Below are 22384 nucleotides of genomic sequence, written 5' to 3' on the forward strand. Positions count from 1 at the left end.
CGTTATCCTGAAAATAAAAAAAAACTTAATTTTCTTTTTATGTCGTCGCTCAGTAGACAAAAGTCATCTATTTGTGCTGAGACAATGACTTACACAAGTCAAACAAATTCGTTTAAGTTTCTCTTGACAAACATATTTCATTTGATTTCCGCCGGATGTGCCGCAATACTTCCTTCCGCTGATCGTGTGGCTCATTGAATAACAATCGCACATAAATCTGCATGCATTTACAGGAAAAAAACAAAATTTGCACGTCTTCTCGCGTAAGGAAAGATAAACGAAGAAGATGAAGAAGGAATTAAACAAATAAATTTAAAGAAGTATACACCCCTCTAGTACCGCCCCAATGTCATGTCATATCGAAGCTATTCATTCAAATACACTGCCAGTAACACTCTCTACAACGCCCAGGTTGAGCGAGCAACAACTGAGATGGTTTAGCATAGCATAGTGGACGGGTATGGATGATTGGATGGTGAATGAGTCATAGCATCCCAAGTGAGAATAGGAGCCTAACGTAAAAAGGATATTGAATTTATTCTGCCTCATTGCAGTTCAAAGTGTGCATTATATTGAGTTACAATTGGAATATTGAATTAGTTTTTAGCTCAGTTGTTTGCCTCTTTTTGGTTGTGATGCCAAACCAGCCTCTGGCAGCCACCTCTAGTGGCACTTTGACTGTATCGCGACTAGAGCAGGATGACTGCTCATGCTATAGTTGGCAATATTGTTGGTGTTACTGCTGCTGATGTTGATGATGAAAAGAGGAAAACCCACAAAATCGTATGGGGAGCAGTATAACAAACAGATATTGTATAGAATTATCCACAGCACAGGGAAGACATGGTATAGCTTCCATGTACATGCATACTATTTCAATGGAAACGGAAATGAAATGTATTGATATAAAAAGTTATTCACACACACCCACACATATGTATACTGCACATACATATGGGAATTGGCAGGGAACGGCTACAAGCCACACGTACACTCACACCTACGCATTGACAACCACACAATAGCAATACGTGGCAATATAATTTCATGAGATTGTTAATGTTTGGGGTCTCCATCATATGGGCCACCAAAGGACTAAGCGTATGAGAGAACTTAAGTGAATTGTGGATGTAAAGGTGTGATTAAATTTGTGAGCAACTAGTGGCAGATTTAATATATGAAGCCAAATGGCGCATTTACTGCAGCTTAAATAGTTGATATGGATTAGTTTAAAGAAATGCAAACAATTTAAAAGTTAATATTGAAACAGGCATGATTAGAAGAATACAAAGAAATACAATGTTGTTAAGATTAAATAACACCTTCATTTTAAGATTAATAAAATGTTATTCAATTCTCTATTAATAACATATTTTGAGTCGGTCTGTTCATCCGTTTATCCGTCCATCTGTAGAAATAGCGGGAGAGCGGAAAAACTCCGAAGAGCAAATTGGCGTCTATGCAATGGAATTGCATTAATATGCGAGTGTCAATCAGTCTCCTAAAGAGAGGATTGTAAAGGAACCTCTGAACATTTTTATACCTCTCCACAATAGAATGGGGTATACTAATCTAGTCATTCTGTTTGTAAATGCAAATTTTGCCCATGAACATTCCACTAAGGAACTGGGGCAAACTTCTCACATATCAATGAGTGCAGTCCGATTCAAGTCAAGGCTCTATGATAAGGGACCTACTTTTTACAACCGAGTCCAAACGGCGTGCCGCAGTGCGACACCTCTTTGGAGAGAAGTTTTACATGGCATAGTACCTCACAAATGTTGCCAGCATTAGGAGGGGAAAACCACCGCTGAAAATTTGTTCTGCTGGTCTTGCCATAATTCGAACTCAGGCGTTCAGCGTCATAGGCGGACATGCTAAACTCTGCGCTGCGGTGGCCTCCTGAGATAAAGATATTAATATCCTCAAACCTAATACGTCTCTCCTGTCACTCAGCTAGGGTAGGTATTAGCACACGTAGCCTACAGTTCACAAATTCCACCCTCGCCATGTAGTCAGTCTGCAAGTCGACCATAGTCCCGTCGAACAGACCGGTGTGTCTGACCGGTAGCCTCTGAAGCCGATCCCGTAGCAAAAACCTGAGCAGCTTCCTCTTGGCGTATTCCCTGACATACAGGTAAATCGGGTGAATCCCCAACAGCATCTCCAAGGATCTGGCCGCTGTAGTACCCATAGTCCCACTTATAAATCTCAGAGCAACCCTGTTCATCCCAGCTAGGTGAGGTACATGCGATGCGAATTCCGTCGCAGGTCACCAGACATGGCAACTACAGGTCAGCAACGTTCGCACCACCACCGAGTACAACCAGTGCATCAATCTAGGCCTCAGACCGCAATTAATTTCTCCCAACAAGACTATAGCAAGAACAGATTGCTGCGATGGCCGTTCTGATCCAGATTCAAGCGCCCGATTCAACTTACTGTCCAAAATAACCCCAAAGAACCTTGCCGACCCTGACAGCTTCACGGTCAGCCCTTGCAACCACGGGAATCGAAACCCTTTCGTCTTCTCGTGAACAATACCAACTCAGTCTTTCTGGCATTCACTCCCAGACCATACCCACTAACAAAGACGTCGAAACCCAAAAGGTAGTATCTAAAATCCCAGATAGGCTATTTACGAACTTCCCGGTGGCAAGAATAACCATGTCCTCAACATAAGCGTACACCTTGACCCTCATTGCCTCAAGTCTCCAGAGAATCCAATAGATAACAGGAATCCATAGCAAGGACGAAATAACCTCGCCCTGTAGAGTGCCTCTCGACTCATTTATCTTCACAGAGGTGACCCCAATACTGGCCGTAATCTCCCTGTGCAGAAGCATACTCATTATGCAGCCCGTAATGACGCTCTCCAAACCAGACACCAAAGACCCTCAACAACTGATACCCCGATATGACTTCTTGCGACCATAAAATCTTAATCAATACCCGATTTGAATTGAAAGAGGTACACGGCAAAACGTGCCTCCTGGAAGCTTTTCTACGAACAGGCTGATAGCGTTTATGACTCCTTTAAGATAAAAAAGTTTCCCCTTAAAAACCCATGACGACATAGACGACATGGGAGTGAGAGCAGAGACAACGGAGGACATGTTGAGACTTTTGATGAAAACCAATTTCCACAGGATACGAAGGGACTCACGGAGACACCGGAATCTTGGAATAATGACGTTGATCGAAGGTTTATTATAACGAAATTTATGGTGAAGGAATCCTTGAGGAGCTTCAAACCATTTTAGTCAACCGGACCTGATGGAATATTTCCGGCGTTACCACAGAAAGGGGCAGACTACCTGGCTCCTCGTCTGGCTAAAGTTTTAACAGCGTGCATAGGACTTTCATATACTCCAAAACCAGGCAGGAGGCAAGGGTGGTGTTTATACCCAAGCCCGGCAAGGCAAGTTATGCGACGTCAAAGGCCTACAGACCCATAAGCCTTACATCCTTTCTACTCAAAACCATGGAACGTATAGTGGACATCATGGTAAAGAGTATGGCATTCAGCGAACTGCTCAAATACAAACAGCATGCCTATGTCAAGGGAAGGTCAGTGGAGACTGCCCTGCACGAGGTTGTGTATAAAATAGAAGAATCCTTCAATGCCAAAATGTACACACTGGCGGTATGCATTGACATCGAGGGGGCTTTTAACAATGTTCGGACCGACACACTAATCCAATGCTTAGAACAGTACCGGAAGGACCTGGTCTTTAAAGATTGGATAAACCATATGCTAAGGAACAGATGGATAAATTATGTGTCCCATGGCATAAATATATGGGAGAAAGTGGCACAAGGCACGCCACATGGGGGCATTTTATCACCACTAATATGGGTGACCACCATAAACAACTTATTACGGATGCTGACTGAGGGGGGATTTGAACCTGTCTGCTACGCAGACGATATTATAATGCTTCTAAGGCGTAAGGATCCGAACGAACTTTGCAGAAAGGCCGGAAGGTTCTTGCATATGGTATATGACTGGGCTAGACGGAAAGGTCTCAATGTTAACCCAGAGAAGAGTGAAATATGCCTGTTCACTAGGAAGACGAAGGTGGGCCAATTTAATGCACCACATTTCCTCAATAAGACGATTTCGATATCTGACAAGTTCAAATACTTAGGTGTGATCTTGCACAGGAAACTGAATAAGAAGTGTCACATTCAGGAGCGTACTGAGAAGGCTCACAGATGTTGGGCACTATGTAGACTATGTAGCTCGAAATGGGCCCTGAATCATAGGATAGTCCACTGGCTCTACAGGAGCGTGATTAGACCAATACTTACTTACGCCTCAGTAGTTTGGTGGACTGCTATGGAGAAAAAGTGCAACATAAGGTCCATACAACAGGTTCAGAGAACATGTTGTCTTGGCATAGGCGGAGCGATGAGGACCACGCCCACTAGGGCACTGGAGACTATTCTAGATATCGGACCCATTGACATACAAATAAAGTGTGAGGCAGCCACTGCGGCTATGAGACTTAAGACGATGGGAGAAATGGATTGAGGATGGGAACAGCTCATACCATCGCGGTCTAATCGTGGCGACTATAAACCTGGAAGGAAGGGAAGAGGTTTCCGATCGGATACCTGAGATAAACCTTGAGGTCGAGTGCGAGGCACTGCTGCCATCGGCACAGTCTTGGATTGACGGAACCCTAGTATTGCCATCTGGAAGATCATGTTACACGGATGGATCAAAGCTAGAGGACAGATTGGCCCTAGGGGTTTACATTGAGAACCCAGGGACTAAGATCTGTTTTAGACTGCTTGACCATAATACGGTCCTGCAGGCGGAGATCCGGGCGATCACGAAATTCGTGAAGTGGTATGGTGCTAACACGAGGACGTCGATTGTGAACATCTTTACCGACAGTAAAATTACTATAAGGACAATAACAACCTGGATGGTAAGGTCTCGAATAGTCTTGCAGTGTAAGAAGGCATCGTTTTGATGCCGGGCCATAACGGAGTAAGGAGAAATGAAAGGGCAGACGATTTGGCGGTGATGGCCAGAGGACTGCCGTCAATAAACTTAGGTAAGCCCGAAGCCTTTTGGGTCGAAGCAGACCGAGTTAAGGGAGTGGGCGACGAATGTGCATGCAACATTGTGGAACAGCGAAACGGTCGGTAGGACGGCGAAAATCCTATGGGGGGATCCAGATTGTGAAAAGACGAGACTATTACTGAAAGTAAGCAAGAAGGAGGTCAGCATAGCTATTGGTATCATAATGGGACACATAGGACTACGAGCTCACTTATGTAAAATCGGTTCGGCAAGTGATAGCATGTGTTGGGCATGCGGGGAAGATTATGAGACATTGGAGCATTCCCTTTGTCATTGCACGGCTTTAGCGTTCAACAGATGCCGGTACTTAGGTGGAGACACAATATCAGACATGAACCAACTTAGGGGAGTGGTATTGAAAACAATTAAGGATTTTGTAAGTAGCACGGAATTCCTAACTTAAAATTTTCATTTTATACCCACCACCGAAGGATGGGGGTATATTCATTTTGTCATTCCGTTTGCAAAACATCGAAATATCCATTTTCGACCCTATAAAGTATATATCTTCTTGATCAGCGTAAAAATCAAAGACAAGTCCGTCCGTCTGTCTGTTGAAATCACGCTACAGTCTTCAAACACAGAGATATTGAGCTGAAACATTGCACATATTCTTTTTTTTGCACATAAGCAGGTCAAACTCGAAGATGGGCTATATCGGAGTATATCTTGATATAGCCCCCATATAGACCGATTCGACGAATTAGGGTCTTATGGCAATGAAAGCCTTATTTATTATCCGATTTTGCACAAATTTGGGACAGTGAGTTGTGTTAGGCTCCTCGACATCCTTCGTCAATTTGGCCTAGATCGGTCCAGATTAGGATATAGCTGTCATATAGACTGATCCTCCGATTTAAGGTCTTAGGCTCATAAAAAGCACATTTATTGTCCGATGTCGCCGAAATTTGGGACAGTGAGTTACGTTGACATACTTCTGCATTATGGCCTAGATCGGTCCAGATTAGGATATAGCTGCCATAAAGACCGATCCTCCGATTTGGGGTCTTAGGCCCATAAAAGCCACATTTATTATTAGATTTTGCTAAAATTTGGGAAGTGAGTTTTGTTAGGCCTTTCCACATCCTTCAATAATTTGGGCCTGATCGGTCAAGATTTGGCTATAGCTGCCATATAGACCGATCCTCCGATTTAGGGTTTTAGGCCCATAAAAGACGCATTTATTGTCCGATGTCGCAGAAATTTGGGACAGTGAGTTAAGTTAAGCCCCTTGACATACTTCAGCATTATGGTCTAGATCGGTCCAGATTAGGATAGAGCTGCCATATGGACCGATCCTCCGATTTGGGGTCTTAAGCCCATAAAAGCCACATTTATTGTCTGATTTTGCTGAAATTTGGGATAGTGAGTTGTGTTAGGCCCTTTGACATATCCCGTTAATTTGGACTGGATCGGTCTAGATTTGGCTATAGCTGCCATATAGACCGATCCTCCGATTTATGGTCTTAGGCAGATAAAAACCACTTTTATTATCCGATTTCGTTGAAATTTGGGTCAATGAGTTGTCTTAGAGCCTTCGACATCCTTCGTAAATTTGGGCCGGATCGGCCTAGATTTGGCTATAGCTGCCATATAGACCGATCCTCCGATCTAGGTTCTTAGGCAGATAAAAGCCACATTTATTATCCAATTTCGCTAAAATTTGGGTCAATGAGTTGTGTTGGGCCCTTCAACATCATTCGTCAATTTGGCCCTGATCGAATCAGATTTGGATATAGCTGCCATATAGACCAATCCCTCGAAATAATGTTTTGGGCCAATAAAAGGCGCATTTATTGTCCGATGTCGTCGAAATTTGAAACAGTGAGTTAAGTTAAGCCCCTTGAAATACTTCTGCATTATGACACAGATCGGTCCAGATTTGGATATAGCTGCCATATAGTCCGAAATCTCGATTTAAAGTCTTGGTCCTATAAAAGGCACATTTATTATCCGATTTGGCTGAAATTTGGGACATTGAGTTGCGTTAGGCTCTTCGATAATTTTCTGCAATTTGGCCCAGATCGGTCCAGATTTGGATATAGCTGCCATATAGACCGATCTCTCGTTTTAAGATTTAGGGCCCATAAGTGGAGCATTTATTCTCCGATTTATTCGAAATTTGGGACAGTAAGTTATGTTGGGCTTTTAGACAGCCCTCTTCATTCTGGCCTAGATCGGTTCAGATTTTGGAATAGCTGCCATATAGACCGATATCTCGATTTAAAATCTTGGACCCACAAAAAAAGGCACATAACGAAAGGTGGTTTACATATATATCCGAGATGGTGGGTATCCAACGTTCGGCCCGGCCGAACTTAACGCCTTTTTACTTGTTTTAAGGACTATATTGTGATTCCAGCGGAATCACGGAATATTCCGATGCGTTATGACAAAATGAATATACCCCCTTTTTCGATTATCTTCAATTTTTTTTATGGATTTTTCATTACATTGCAACAAAATTAAATTTTGTAAATTATTTTTTTTTTTTCTATTCTGCATAGTGCATAGTGATCAGTACTCACAATAAAAGCGAAATATGTATGAAAGCAAGCATTTCAATTTGTAACCGCAATGGCTATCCATATTTTCAATATCCTATGCTATTATTGATTATATTCGGATAACAACCTGAGGTCATATTTAATGCAGCCAACTTTACCCCATATCCAAATATGTACATGAATTGAAAGTACAACTATCGAAGCAAAGGGAGGGCATGACCAGGGGTGAGTGTAGAGATGGTTTGCATTTGTTCGGTTCCATGTAAATTGATGAATAATTCATCAAATTATGCTTGAAGCGAACTTACTATGCATTCTATTGTTTCAAAGAAATTCACTAACTAGAAAACAAGAAGAAGGAGGGTAAATCAGAGGGAAGATATGCCAATACACCAATAGCGAGAGACGGAACGAGCAAGTGAGGTAGACATCTACACAAGTCAAAAAAGCAAAAGTTATTCATTCCATTTCGTTGACATTGATTGAAGACAATTTATGTATGAAATGAAATTTATTATTTCGTTTGCTGCGGCGACATTGTTTATTCCTGCATTTCACTTCACTACACTAAACTTTCCAATGAAATCCTAAATTTGTATTCAAAGTCTTTAGGATATATGATAAAAGCTTTCTGCTTGTCTATCCGGCTATCTATCGATAGATAGATTGAAATGGAAATCACTTTTGGTATTTATCAATTTCAATTATGGTCAGTTCAGCATTGAGTCAATTTTCCCAAGGTGAATTTGATTGATGATAATTGCAGGGTGATGCTAAGTATGTTAGGGTTCAGTCAAGGCAGCTGAGAAATCTTAAATTTTGTATTTAAGGTGAAATGTGCTGAAAATGATTTCATTGGAAAAGTGAAATCTAACACTTAAGGAGTAACTACACTAAGCCCGTAAGAAAATCAACAGCAAACATGTTTGTGCAAGCATCAATATATATAGCTGCTATATAGACCGATCTCTCGATTTAAGTTTTTGGGCCCATAAAAGGCGCGTTCACTGTCTCATGTCGCCGAAATTCGGGACAGCGATTTAAGTAAAGCCTCTCGACATATTTCAGCAATTTGGTCTGGATCGATGAAGATTTGCATATAGCTGTCCGTATAGACTGTATAGACCGATCTCTCGATTTAAGATTTTGGGTCCATAAAATGCCCATTTATTACCCGATGTCGGCGAAATTTAGGACATTGAGTTGTGTGAGGCCATTCGACATTCTTCTTTAATTTAGTTCAGGTCAGTCCAGATTTGGATATAGCTGCCATATAGACCGATCTCTCGATTTAAGGTTTTGGGGCCATAAAAGACGCATTATTGTCCAATTTTGCAGAAATTTAGGACATTGAGTTGTGTAAGGCTCTTTGACATTTTTCTGCAACTTGTCTCAAATCGGTCCAGATTTGGATGTAGCTGCCATATAGACTGATATATCGATTTAAAGTCTATGGTTCAGACAGGGCTTTATTTAGATATAGCTGCCATATTGGCCGATCTGCCCATTAGGTTAGGTTAGGTTGAAAAGAGGGTGCATATATTGGGTTGCCCAAAAAGTAATTGCGGATTTTTCATATAGTCGGCGTTGACAAATTTTTGCACAGCTTGTGACTCTGACTAAAAAAAGTATGTTTGATTAAAGTTCATTCTAAGTTTTATTAAAAATGCATTTACTTTCTTTTAAAAAAAGCTAAGCCAGTAATCGTCTTGTTGTGGGCTCTAAAAACAAAAAAGTTACCTCGAAAAAGAAAATTTTATGTTAGGAATTCGGTGCCACTTACAAAATACTTAATTGTTTTCCATACCACTCCCCTAAGTGGGTTCGTGTCTGGTATCGTGTCAAAACCTAAGTATTGGTGATTGTTAGCCGCAAAAGCCGGGCAATGACATAGGAAATGTTCCAACGTCTGCATATTCTTCTCCACATGTCCTACATATGCTATCACTTGCCGCACTGATTTGCCATAAGTGAGCTCGTAGTCTTATGTGTCCCGTTATGGCACCAAAAGCCATACTGACCCCCTTCCTGCTTTCTTTCAGTAATGGCCTTGTCGTCTCAAGAACCGGGACACCCCATAGGATTTTCGCCGTGCTACCGACTGTTTCGCTGTTCCACAGTATTGCATGCACGTTTGTCGCCCACACGCTTAAATCACACGGCGTCGACCGAAAGGCTTCGGGTTAACCAAATTTATTGACGGTAGTCCTCTGGCACGTTATTGATGCGGATCGTACCATCCTCAGTGGTGGCATTAATATCTTTCTTGCACTCCAGTGCAGGTTGAGACCTTACCGTCCTGCCTGTTACCACCCTGATGACCAGTTTTGCTTTCCCTAAAGATGTTCCCATTTGACGTCCTCTCATTCTGTGATCGCCCGAATCTCCGCCTGCTGGACCGTATTATGGTCAGGCAGTCTTAAACAGATCTAAGTCACTGGGTTCTCAGTGTGGGCCTGCAAGTCCCTAGCTTTGATCCATACGTGTAACATAGTCTTTCAGAAGGCAATACTAGGGCCCCGCCTATCCAAGACTGTGCCACCGGCAGCAGTGCCTCGCACTCGACCTCAAGGTTCATCTAAGTTATCCGATCGGGAACCTCTTCCCTTCCTTCTAGGTTTTCTATCCTCGCCTCCATTATACCCCGATGGTATGACCAGCTCCATCCTCAATCCATTCTCCCATCGCCTTAAGTCTCATAGCCACAGTGGCTGTTCACACTTAATTTATGTGTCATTGGGCCGAAAATCTAGAATTGTCTTCAGTGCCCTAGTGGACGTGATCCTCATCGCTCCGTCTTTGCCAAGACAACATTTTCTCTGAACCTGTTGTTAGGTCCTTATGACGTACTTTTTCTCCATAGCAGTCTACCAAACTACTGAGGCATAACTAAGAGTTGGTCTAATCACAATCCTGTAGAGGCAGTTGACTATCCTCAAATTCAGTCCCCATTTCGTGCCTGAATCTGAATTACTTACACTTACACTTACACTTACACTTACACTTACACTTACACTTACACTTACACTTACACTTACACTTACACTTACACTTACACTTACACTTACACTTACACTTACACTTACACTTACACTTACACTTACACTTACACTTACACTTACACTTACACTTACACTTACACTTACACTTACACTTACACTTCCACTTCCACTTCCACTTACACTTACACTTACACTTACACTTACACTTACACTTACACTTACACTTACACTTACACTTACACTTACACTTACACTTACACTTACACTTACACTTACACTTACACTTACACTTACACTTACACTTACACTTACACTTACACTTACACTTACACTTACACTTACACTTACACTTACACTTACACTTACACTTACACTTACACTTACACTTACACTTACACTTACACTTACACTTACACTTACACTTACACTTACACTTACACTTACACTTACACTTACACTTACACTTACACTTACACTTACACTTACACTTACACTTACACTTACACTTACACTTACACTTACACTTACACTTACACTTACACTTACACTTACACTTACACTTACACTTACACTTACACTTACACTTACACTTACACTTACACTTACACTTACACTTACACTTACACTTACACTTACACTTACACTTACACTTACACTTACACTTACACTTACAATTACACTTACACTTAGACTTACACTTACACTTACACTTACACTTACACTTACACTTACACTTACACTTACACTTACACTTACACTTACACTTACACTTACACTTACACTTACACTTACACTTACACTTACACTTACACTTACACTTACACTTACACTTACACTTACACTTACACTTACACTTACACTTACACTTACACTTACACTTACACTTACACTTACACTTACACTTACACTTACACTTACACTTACACTTACACTTACACTTACACTTACACTTACACTTACACTTACACTTACACTTACACTTACACTTACACTTACACTTACACTTACACTTACACTTACACTTACACTTACACTTACACTTACACTTACACTTACACTTACACTTACACTTACACTTACACTTACACTTACACTTACACTTACACTTACACATACACTTACACTTACACTTACACTTACACTTACACTTACACTTACACTTACACTTACACTTACACTTACACTTACACTTACACTTACACTTACACTTACACTTACACTTACACTTACACTTACACTTACACTTACACTTACACTTACACTTACACTTACACTTACACTTACACTTACACTTACACTTACACTTACACTTACACTTACACTTACACTTACACTTACACTTACACTTACACTTACACTTACACTTACACTTACACTTACACTTACACTTACACTTACACTTACACTTACACTTACACTTACACTTACACTTACACTTACACTTACACTTACACTTACACTTACACTTACACTTACACTTACACTTACACTTACACTTACACTTACACTTACACTTACACTTACACTTACACTTACACTTACACTTACACTTACACTTACACTTACATTTACACTTACACTTACACTTACACTTACACTTACACTTACACTTACACTTACACTTACACTTACACTTACACTTACACTTACACTTACACTTACACTTACACTTACACTTACACTTACACTTACACTTACACTTACACTTACACTTACACTTACACTTACACTTACACTTACACTTACACTTACACTTACACTTACACTTACACTTACACTTACACTTACACTTACACTTACACTTACACTTACACTTACACTTACACTTACACGTACACTTACACTTACACTTACACTTACACTTACACTTACACTTACACTTACACTTACACTTACACTTACACTTACACTTACTTGTCAATTGTTTTTTATTTCCATAAATTATTGTTGAAATTTCTTTTGGTTTTAATTAACTTCAACTGGTTTCAATTTCATTTTAGCTTAAAGCATCATCACATGTTTGAATATAAATATTTTAACAAAGTAATTCAGTCTTTGTTTAATTTATGCCCTGCTCTATTTTATTTTGCCTAAACTTAAATAATATGAAATTACGTCACAAGAGCCATACAGACTATTCCATATATGCAATGTTAGTCAGCTAATTTCATTGATTTCATATTCATTGTTGATATTGACAGCAGCAAAATTGTATAGCCAAAGTCATCAATACAAATTCTTTTTATGTTATTGATTTTTGCCCTGCCCTCTGCAACCCTGCATATAACAGATGACTTGGCAAATAAACAAATTGATTCATACATTTAGCAAATAGCATACAAATACTCATGTATATACATAAATATTTCATAAATAAATAAATATACATATTTTAACTAAATTCTTAAATGTCTTTGCAACAGACTACAACTAGAAAAATAAACATGCACACACACACACACACAACCTCAGGCAAATAAAATTATTATGCACCCCTATGTGCGTTGCTTCCGCTTTCTTATGCGGGGCAGACAGTAAGTAGCCTGCCATTTTCGCCTTCCCATTTGACTTGTGTACAAGTTGACGCATACAATCAATTATTGTATTATATTAGGAAAAATTCACACACGCAAGCAATGACAGCACTCATAAACACACAAACATTCACACAAGTATTTATGGATTACGTATTCATTGACATACCAATTCATATCCCCCAAGGCAAACACAGACAGCCATTGAAGCTCAGACATTTTTTGTGAGGGTGTTAGTAGTAGCTACAGAACACAGTTTCATATCATCAGCATCAACATACTACGGTCCCACATGAGATAGTCATCAACAACATCATCGTCATCATCGACTTAATGAATGGATGAATGAATGAATTATTGAATGAATGACTGACTGAATAAATAAAAATACAAATCAATAGCAAATAAAAGCAAATGTGTCAAAATGTTAATATGAACCAACAAATTGTTATGATACACTCGTTTATTTCAATAAATTGTATTGTTATCTGATTTCTTGGTTAAGAGATTTTTATTGCGGTTGCAAATTATTTTCACAAATATTCGATGGAAATTGGAATTGATATAATGGTTGAACAATATTTGAATATCCGTTCGATATCAATACCAAGAATTATTTTGGAACTAGAATCCCACAAAATTGTTGAGTATATGAAATTGTAAGACAGGATGCTTCTTTTGATTTTTAAATGTTTATCAGCAAAGCGTGTAACGGCAACATTGCAATAAAATTTCCCCTTAAGACAACAGTTCAATGAAATGTGGTAGCTATCGAGGAAAGCGTTCTACAAAATTTTGGGAACATTGGCCAATAAAGGCACTTGCAGTGGCTCTAGAAGTGATTGGCGAGATTTACAAGAGAATCCCTCATGCTACATTTTGTGCGAATCGGGTTTTAAATGACGATATAATTGCAATTTTAGTTGAAATCGGACGAACATATATATGGGAGCTATATCCAAATCTAAACAGCAGACCAAGGATATTTTCTACGAGCGTCTAGAGAGAGAATATGACCGCTGCCCCGCCCATGGCATTTAAATCGTTCTGGAAGATTTTAATGCGAAGATAGCGAAGGAAGACGTCTGTGGTCCAATAGTCGGATAGTTTAGCCTCCACAAGATATCGTCCAGTAATGAGTTGAGGCTGATAGATTTCGCAGCTGCAAAAAACATGGTAGTCAGTAGCACCAGATTTCAACATAAAAATATTCACAATGTCACATGGCTGTCACCCGGTCAAAACACAAGGAACCAAATTGTTCACGTTGTGGTAGATGGAAGGCATTCATATAGATGTTAGATGTACGATCGATCCATGGAGCGAATATAGATCCGGATCATTACCTTGTTGCTGCAAAGGTTCGCACCCATTTGAATATGGCGAGGATAGTACGATCTATCACTGCACGGAAGCTCGACATTGAAAAGCTGCAAACACAACAGATGGCAACGGCATACTCCGCTCGACTGACGCAATTGCTTGATGAAAGCACCTCTTGTTCGGATGATATGATGGCGCAGTGGCAAACTATTGCCCACTCCATGGAAAATGCCGCGAAATCTGTATTTTTGTACCAGAAGCCTCGCCCAAGAAACCCACTGTACAACCAAGAGTGTCGAGATGCTACTGAAATCAAGAATGCGGCATATAAAGCAACCCTGCAATCAGTAGCATCGCAACCGGTCAAGGAGAGGTATCGGGAGAAAAGGAGAGAGGATAAAAGTTAATTCCATAGAATGAACAAGTAAAAGCATGCAAAGTTCGGCCGGGCCGAATCTTATATACCCTCAACCATGGATCGCATTTGCCGAGTTCTATGTGCGGTATCTCTTTTTAGGCAAACAAAGAATATTGAATAAGGACTGTTATGCTATTAGAGCTATATTTTGTTATAGTCCGATTCGGACCATAAATGAATGCTGAACATAATAGAAGCCATTGTGAAATATTTCAGTTCATTCGGATAAGAATTGCGCCTTGTAGTGGCTCAAGACGCAAAATCGGGAGATAGGTTTATATGGGAGCTATATCAAGCTATTGGACGATTCAGACCATATTAGACGCGTATGTTGAAGGTCATGACAGAAGCTGTTGTACAAAATTTCAGCCAAATCGGATGAGAATTACGCCCTCTGGAGGCTCAAGAAATCAAGATCCCAGATCGGTTTATATGGCAGCCAAATCAGGTTCTATACCGATTTACGCCATACTTAGCACAGTTATTGGAAGTCATAACAAAACACCTCATGCAAAATATCGGACTAGGATTGCACGCTCAATTGGTTCAAGAAATCAAGATCCAAGATCGGTTTATATGACAGATTATGAACCGATTTGAGTCATACTAAGCACAGTTGTTTGCACTTCGTGCAAAATTTCAGTTAAATCAGACGAGAATTGCGCCTACTAGAGGCTCAAGAATTCAAGACCCACGATCGGTTTATATGGCAGCTATATCAAAACAAAGACCGATTTGAGTTATTCTTTTCTTGGAAGTGATACCAAAACACCAGGTTCAAAATTTCAGTCAAATCGGACGAGAATTGCGCCCTCTAGAGGCTCAAGAAGTCAAGACCAAAGATCGGTTTATATGGTAGCTGTATCAAAGCATGGACCGATTTGGCCCATTTATAATCTCAACCGACCTTCACTAATAAAAAGTATTTGTGGAAAATTTCAAGCAGCTAGACAGACGGACGGACAGACGGACGGACATGGCTAGATCGACTTAAAATGACATGAAGATCAAGAATATATATACTTTTGGGGTCTCAGATGCATATTTCGAGGTGTTACAAACAGAATGACAAAATGAGTATACCCCCATTCTATGGTGGAGGGTGGTATAAAAAGGAAATGGAAAGACGCGCACACTCACGAATTGAGATGTATAGGAGTCAAAATATAGTCCGGAAATTCTACCAAAGAATTTGACACCAAACCGAAGGCTTTGGTATAGGCATATTCGCCTGCAGAGACAAAGAAGGACATCTGGCAACTGACACAGATACCATGCTGAAGATATAGATAGAACATTTTACCCAACTGCTAGTGTCCGACGTTGGCGGCGAAGAGGATACCATAGCACCAATGCCTGATGATGGTATAGAATGTTTATCTCCCAGTAAGAATGAGGTCCAAGTAGCAGTGACCCGACTGAATAACAACAAGACGGCAGGAGCCGACGGGTTACCCGCTGAACTATTTAAGACCAAGACATGCTTATAAGGCATATGCATCAGTTTGTCGGCGCAATCTGGTTAAAAGAATGCATACCTGATGATTGAAACCTCAGCATACTACGTACCCGTACACCAGCAAGGAGACAAGGCGGAATGTGCCAACTATAAGTCTCCCCCCATCGCATACAAGATTCTCTCGAGCATACTGTGTGAAAGATTAAAACCAAAATTCAATGAGATAATTGGGCTCTATCAATGCGGCGTTAGACCTGGTAAATCCACAATAGACTAGATGTTCACACTGCGCCAAATCCAGGAAAAGACAATGGAGGGGCAAATCACACGTTACCCGTTTTCGTTCAAAGGTATTTTAAGCCATGTCTGAGTTTGGTATCCCTGCAAAATTAATAAGACACTGCAGGATGACATTCAATATGGGTTCCTTATTAAGAATATGAAAGATTCTCGCGGAACCATTTCATACCAAACGAGGTTTCAGACAAGGAGACAGCCAATCGTGTGATCTCTTATACCCTGCCGGAGAAGATTATACGAGATGCAGATGTGAGTAGATATGGCACACTAATCACAAGAGAACACATGCTACTCGCCTATGCCGACGACATCGACATCATGGGTCGGTTACAGGAAGTAGTAACTGCAGCCTTTGAAAGAATCGAAAGATAGTCAATGAAAATGGGTCTGGCAGTAAAGGGAGATAAGACGTTATGGATATTTTCAACTCCTAAAACGCCAACCGAGCACATAAAGAAAATGGAGAAAGTTGGGAATCACAACTTTGAGATAGTTAGTACCTTTATCTACCTCAGTACCGGCGTAACCGAAACGAATGACACCAGTTTTGAGATTAAGCGAAGAATGAAGATGAAACTTTGGACTAAGTAAGCAGTTTAGAAACAAGGCCACCTCTTGACAGACAAAGATTACACTATACACCACACTGAGGTTTTGAGGCATGAGTACTTGTGAAAGCAGATGAGGCAGTGCTTGGAGTGTTTAAGAGAAAGTTTCTTCGTAAAATATATGGACCAGTTTTCGTTGATGGAGAATATAGGCGACGTATGAACCACGAGATGTTTGAAGACGCTTCAAAATACAACGGCTGCGTTGGCTAGGTCATGTTTACAGAATGGATGAAGAAGCTCCAGCAAAGAAGTATTTTGAAGGCAAACACGGTAGTACACGCAAACCGTGAAGACCAAAAGCCCGATGGAAATATCAAGTTGTGGGAGACACCTCGAAACTTGCTGTCAGAGATTTTAGAATGAGCGCAGAAGATTGAGGCGCTTGGAACACTATTCTACGTTTGGCTAGTGAATCAAATGTTCTGTCATAGCCAATTAAAGGTAAAGTTGTATCCAAATCAAAACCGATTTTGTCCAATTTCAACGGGTTTGGTCCCCAGGCCCAAGAAAAAGAAAATTTTGCCAAATTTAAAGACGTTTGTATAAAAATTGCGACCTGTAGTTTATACACAAATTTACATGGACAGACAAACAAACAGACGGATAGCGAAATCGAATTAGAGAGAGATTCTGAGTCGATCGGTGTACTTATCAATGGTTCAATCTCTCTTCCTTCTGGGTGTTACATCCAAATGCACTAAGTTATTACACCCTGTACCACAGTAGCGGTGAAGGGTATAAAAATTAAAAAGCCATCACCCTAATATACATTGCCAATAACCATTGCATCCAACAGGGCAATCTCTCACATATAATTGAGTTCCATCCATTTCAAGTTTAAGCTTCTTTTGATAGCCGAGTTCGAACGGCGAGCCGCAGTGCGACAACTCTTTGGAGAGAGATCGGTCTATATGGCAGCTACATCTAAATATAGTCCGATCTGAACCACATTTAGGTCAGGTGTCAGGAGGCTTAAAATAACTCTCTGTTTCAAATTTCAGCGAAATCGGGTAATAGATAAAGCTTTTATTGGCCTCAGACCACTTATCGGCAGATCGGTCTATATGGCAGCTATATCTAAATATATTCCGATCTGAACCATATATGCGGCGGATGTTGGGAGGCTTAAAATAACCAACTGTTTCAAATTTCAGCGAAATCGGTTAAGAAATAAAGCTTTTATGGCCTTGAGACCCTTAATCGGGGGATCGGTCTATATGACAGCTATATCTAAATATAGTCCTGTCTGATCCATTTTTACGTCGGATATCGGGAGGCCTAAAATAACTCACTGTTTTAAATTTCAGCGATATCGGGTAGTTAATAAAGATTTTATAGGCTTCAGACCCTTTATCGGTAGATCGGTCTATATAGCAGCTATATCTAAATATTGACCGATCTGATTCATATTTAAGCCAGATGTCGGAAGGCTTAAAATAACCCACTGTTGCAAATTTCAGCGAAATTGGGTAATATATAAAGCTTTTATGACCTTCAGACCCTCTATCGGGATATCGGTCTTTATGGTAGCTATATCTAGATATAGTCCGATATTTGGTTCAGTTGACGGGATGCTTTAAACTACTCACTGTTTAAAATTTCAGCCAAATCGGATGAAAAATAAAGTTTTTATGGTCATTAGACCCTTTATCAGAAAATCGGTCTATATAGCAGCTATATCCAAATATGGTCCGATTTGGCTGGTTCCAGAACTTAACCTGCGTGCATCGAAAAGACGAATCTGTGCTAAATTTCAGCTCAACATCTCAATTTGTGAAGGCTGTAGAGAGATTACAACAGACGGATGGACAGACGGATAGACGGACAGACACACAGACATCGCTAAATCGTCTTAGAATTTTACGACGATCCGAAATATATATACTTTGTAGGGTCGGAAATTGATATTTCGATGTGTTGCAAAAGGAATGACTAAATGAATATACCCCCTATTCTACGGTGGTGGTTATAATAAACAAGTTTGGAACATATTGGTTTTGGTTGGTATACCATATTTATTTTCAATTTCCCTTCAATAATTTGCCTGATTTTCTTCCCCTTCCAAATGTCGAAGCTCAATTGCCATTGCCTTAAAAATATCCTTGATTATTTAACTTTGTCATTCACTACTGTTTGACTTTTCTAAACCATTTCACAATTCGACATCAGCAACATCTATTTTTAGATTTGCTTGCCAGTAACTTTTATTTGATTAATATCAACTAAGTGAAAACAATAATATATATCTTCAATTAACTTTTGAAACTTTTCAATTAGAACAATGGCACCTTGTGTCTGGTGTCAGACTATAATATATCACTTGGCTCTGAGTGAAATTCCACTCTGGCACTTTACTTCACCGCCCGAATAATCTGGCAGAACACTGGCACTGCACCTTTTTTTCGCAGCTTGGCTATGAAAGCCATAATCTTTGCTTTCTTTTCCCCCTTGCCCCCGCCTTCACCATAGAGTGCCTTTTGTTTGCTTGTTAACAATAAATCCCTTTTATAAACTTGGCTGTTTGGCTCTCACACCGAAGTCTATTGTACTTGACCACTGTGAGTCTAGTGGCACCATCACCATCATCTTTGCCTTCGCCTTCACCGTCACCATCACCCTCATCCACTTCATCCATATCATCCAGTATGAAGTCATTTATAAAATTGTCTCTGTGTGCTGCTTATGTTATTAATACACTTAAACTGAAGTTTCAACAAACAAGCAACAAATTGTAAAGGTGTGCTAACATAATCTCTATGTGATTCGATGTGTGGACCTAAGGCAACGGTTGTGGGGTAAAAGAGATTATGTCGAAATTTTTGAATGTTTATTACAGCCATTGCCATCGGTCATTCTGTTTGTGAAACCTGGAAATATCAAGCTGAGACCCTCTGAATTACGTTTTAATCATCTTCTAATTGTGAGTCAATCTAGCCGTGTCCGTCCGTCACTTAAAATCAGCTTGAAGTTTGGCATATAAATATTTCTTATCCATTGGTAAGTTCTTGCGAATTTTAAATGGACAAAAAAGCTTCTAAAAAGGATGTAGCCCTCATATAAACCGATCTCCTAGAGGCCTCAACTTTCCCGATTTAGGTGGAAAAAACCGTTCTTATTCCCAATACCAATACCAAATACTGCCCTCCAAAGGCCCATAAACAGATATAGGGTTAAAATTAATCGATAAATAAGATCTCATAAGGCCTTAGATACGCCAATTTTTATCCGATCTCCCGTCTTGACTTTTTATGTCCCTTGAGTTACTAGTTTTATCTTTTCAAATAGCCTTCCCAGCTGTTTTCGTTTATTCCGACATAATCTGTTTTTGCAAAAATTGGTCAATCTCACCGCTTACTTTGCCTTTGTTTGTGGCTTTGTGGTGACCTTTTCTTCTTGGTGGCCGCACTGCTAAAATGGAGTGTGTGCTTGTCCAATGCTCCGTTAAACTTCCGTTTACCACATAAACAGAAGAGAAAAAGGTCCATTCATAGTTCAACAATGGCCTTAACATGCCAACGAGAGACCTGAACTTCTTTTGACTGCCACTGCCGCTGCCATCGTCATCTTTATCAAAGTCCTTGTTATAGGTGCCTTGGCTTTTATTTTCGTTCTTGTTGCTGTAGCTCATGCCTTTTTATCTGTACTGCCATAAAGGTCTCATCGCATAGTCAAGGATTTTGTTCACTTGGGTCCGGTCTGGTGTTATTGGGGAGTCTTTTATTTTACAAAGTGTCGGTATTTGTGTTGACTCTTTGTTGGCTTTTCGTTATTTATTCCCATTTTGCTACTCTGTCCGGTGTATTGTATGAAGGTAGAAAATAACGAATTTTTGTTTACATTTTAGTTTTATTTTATGCTGTCTGTGAAGAAATTTTTAAAATTTTATTTTTATACCCACCACCGCAGGATGGGGGTATATTAATTATGTCATTCCGTTTGCAACTCATCGAAATATCCATTTCCAACACATCGAAACATCCCTATAGAGGATATCTATTCTTGATCAGCGTAAAAATCTAAGACGATCTAGCCATGTCCGTCTGTCTGTCTGTTGAAATCACGCTACAGTCTTTAAAAATAGAGATATTGAGCTGAAACTTTGCACAGATTTTTTTTATCTATAAGCAGGTTAAGCTCAAAGATGGGCTATATCGAACTATATATTGATATAGACCCCATATAGGCCGATCCCCCAATTTAGGGTCCTAGGTCCTATTATCCGATTTTTCTGAAATTTGGGCCAGTGAGTTGTGTTAGGCTCCTCGACATCTCACTTCAATATGGCCGAGATCAGTCTAGATTTGGATATAGCTGCCATACAGACCGATCCGCCGATTTAAGGTCTTAGGCCCTTAGCTATGCTTCTTTAATTTGGCCCAGATCGGTTCAGATTAGGGTATAACTGTCATATGGACCGATCTCTCCATTTAAGGTTTTGGGCCCATAAAAGGCGCATTTATTGCACGATGTTTCCAATATTTTGAACAGTCAGTTGTGTTAAACCGCTCGACATACTTCTGCGGTATGGCACAGATCGGATCAGATTTGGATATAGCTGCCATATAGACCGATCTCTCGATTTAAGGTTTTGGGGCCATAAAAAGCTCATTTATTGCCCGATGTTACCGAAATTTAGGTCAATGAACTGCGTTAAGCCCCTTGACATACTTTTGCAATATGACACAGATCGGTCCATATTTGGATATAGCTGCCATATAGACCGATCTCTCGGTTTTAGGTTTTGGGGCCATATAAAGCTCATTTATTGCCCGATGTTACCGAAATTTAGGTCAGTGAACTTCGTTAAGCCCCTTGACATACTTCTGCATTATGGTCCAGGTCGGTCTAGATTTGGATATAGCTGCCATATAGACCGATGCACCGATTTGGGGTCTTAGGCCCATAAAAGCCACATTTATTATCTGATTTTGCTGAAATTTGGGACAGTGAGTTGTGTTCCGCCCCTCGACTTCCTTCTTCAATTTGGCACAGATCGGTTCAGATTTGGATATAGCTGCCATATAGACCGAAATCTCGAGTTAAGGTTTTGGGGCCCATAAAAGGCGCATTTATTGTCCGATGTTGCCGAAATATGGGATAGTTAGTTGTGTTAAGCCATTTGACTAACTTCT

Source organism: Stomoxys calcitrans, chromosome 4 (assembly GCF_963082655.1).
Source record: "Stomoxys calcitrans chromosome 4, idStoCalc2.1, whole genome shotgun sequence".
Classification (NCBI taxonomy): Eukaryota; Metazoa; Arthropoda; class Insecta; order Diptera; family Muscidae; genus Stomoxys; species Stomoxys calcitrans.